Here is a 2,301-nt window from a genome sequence, read left to right on the forward strand (position 1 = left end):
TTGTGTAGCTGAGTGTGTAAGTCAGCTTTATGTTACTGTGACAGAATACCCCCGAGATGATCAACTTAGGAGAAGGAAAGGTGAGCGGTAGCTCATACTTTCAGAGGTGGTTAGCCCGTGTTTATTTTTTTTTATTTTTAAATTTTATTTCTGCAAAGCCAATCAAGAAGTGTCAGAAGGGGGGCCAGGAGTCTGGCCTAGTGGTTAAAGTGCTTGCCTAGCATGCATGAAGACCCGGGTTCGATTCCTTGGTACCACATACATAGAAAAAAGCCGGAAGTGGTGCTGAGGCTCCAGTGGTAGAGCTCTAGCCTTGAGAAAGTCCAAGGACAGTGCTCAGGCCCTGAGCTCAAGCCCAGGACTGGCAAAAAAAAAAAAAAAGAAGTGTTAGAAGGAAAAAGTGAAAAAAGTTATCCTTGAGTATTTGGGAACCTGAGCAAGCAAGTAGTTTGGGAAAATGAGGACTTAAAACACCTGAATCAAAAGGCAGTACCCTGCAACTTGTACTTTAAAACGATGATATTTTCCTTTAAGCAACATTCCTTTTTTCCCTGATAGCTACAAAGATGATACAGTATACAGCAGCTCACTTGAAAGTGCTGGAATCAGAGGGTAAAGGACACCATAAGCCAGCCCACTTATGCTTTCTACTATACAGTGCCTTTGGGCACTTGACAAATCAAACATTCTTGTAAGCATTACATTCAACAGAAACAACTTATGCTTTGGGGTTTAAGATCCTCGTTCCTGCAGTTCTGATGTGACATCTGTCTCTTCATCATTGTAAATGTTTTCTGCCATTTGCCAAAGCTTCGTGATGCTATCCTCTGACACCGAGCAAGTCACCCAAGGTTCACTGGGGTTTGGACTGAAGTCAGAAATCTTGGGGCAGTGTGTCCTCCGTGAATGAACAGGCATTCTGAAGGTCCATCTTCTGCATCTTTTGCAGATTGCTCTTCTCCTAAATCCCACATATTCAGGCGGTGGCCATCAGTACCACTTGAAGTCAGAATGATTTCATAATGTAGAGATGGTGGACCTGGAAAATTTCATCCTTATGCTATTCAAAGGTATGGAGTTTTAACTTTAAGTTACGCAGCTCCCACAAAGCTATGGTCTTACCTGCAGAGCCAGTGGCTAGAAGGAATCACTGTAGGGATTGAATGAGAGGCTGTTAACCTCAGCAGTGTGCACGTCGGCCACGTGGCTTGGCTTAGAGGTGGTATTAGATCTATGGTCCCATATCATAAGTTTCTGATCATCAGCAACAGATCCAAACAGTGACTCATACAGCAGCATCCTGGACCACAGCAGAGTAGCCAGTAAAGGTGGCCTTGGCATCCACAATTTTGCCTTCCTTTGGTTCTGCATTTATTTATATCCCACAGGCAGACAGTATGGTCATTGAATGAACTTAGGAGATGTCCACTCAAATTAGAGTTCCAGGAAAGATCATAGCCTTCCTTCTGGTCACCTCTTAGTCTATGATCAGGATTGTCCTTTCCACTTGGGTCTGGCTCAGCACGATGCTTCATATAGTCAAAAACCAACACATCAGAAATGGTGTTTTTGTAGTAATGGTGTGAGGATTCTGCCGCATGTGACGAGCGCGGCTCATTTCTCCTTCAGGGTTAATCTTAATCTCACATTCAGTTTTTCCTGTCACAGAACTAAAGCCAATAAATTCACCCATGTCACTGTCACAACGGGAATCATCAGACTGTGCATCAACCTTGGGAATAGGAACTCTGAACTACCACCAGACGATTCTGCTTATCAGGTGTATGCGTTCTCAGGGACAGCCAGTGCAGGCATGGTCCTTTCCTTCTGGCTTAGTCACTTCAGGAAGCCACTGAAGAGCATACAGAAACGGTGTATTCTTCCAGACTTTATATTCTTCACAGATGACACGTTTCTCCACAGTCTCTTCCAACATCTCTTTCCTCGCCATCTTGTGTCATGTTGTTCACCCCTTGTGGCCACCTCAGACTCGTTTTCCCTAGCTGAGAGCAGCCTTATTTGCTGGCACTCTTCCTTTCCCCAGGAATGTCGCACACTCCTAGCTGTGGAAGCTGGAGCTCCATCCTGTCTGGGTGTTCCCCAGATGCTGTGTCCTTCTCTGTTGCCTGCTCCCTGCTCATGAGCACCGAGGCCTAAAGCACTCTCCTGTGGTTATTTTTAAATTTTTTTTTTTTGCCAGTCCTGGGCTTGAGCTCAGGGCCTGAGCACTGTCCTTGGACTTTTTCAAGGCTAGAGCTCTACCACTTGAGCCTCAGCACCACTTCCGGCTTTTTTCTATGT

General features: G+C 45.1%; 1 pseudogene; it reads right to left on the bottom strand.

The window, feature by feature from the left end:
• Positions 1 to 385: 385 nt before the first annotated feature.
• Positions 386 to 1,951, bottom strand: LOC150062715 (histone-binding protein RBBP7 pseudogene; annotated as a pseudogene).
• Between the last annotated feature and the right edge of the window lie 350 nt (positions 1,952 to 2,301).

This window comes from Megascapheus bottae, chromosome 5 (assembly GCF_031878675.1).
Source record: "Megascapheus bottae isolate mThoBot1 chromosome 5, mThoBot2.hap1, whole genome shotgun sequence".
NCBI lineage: Eukaryota > Metazoa > Chordata > Mammalia > Rodentia > Geomyidae > Megascapheus > Megascapheus bottae.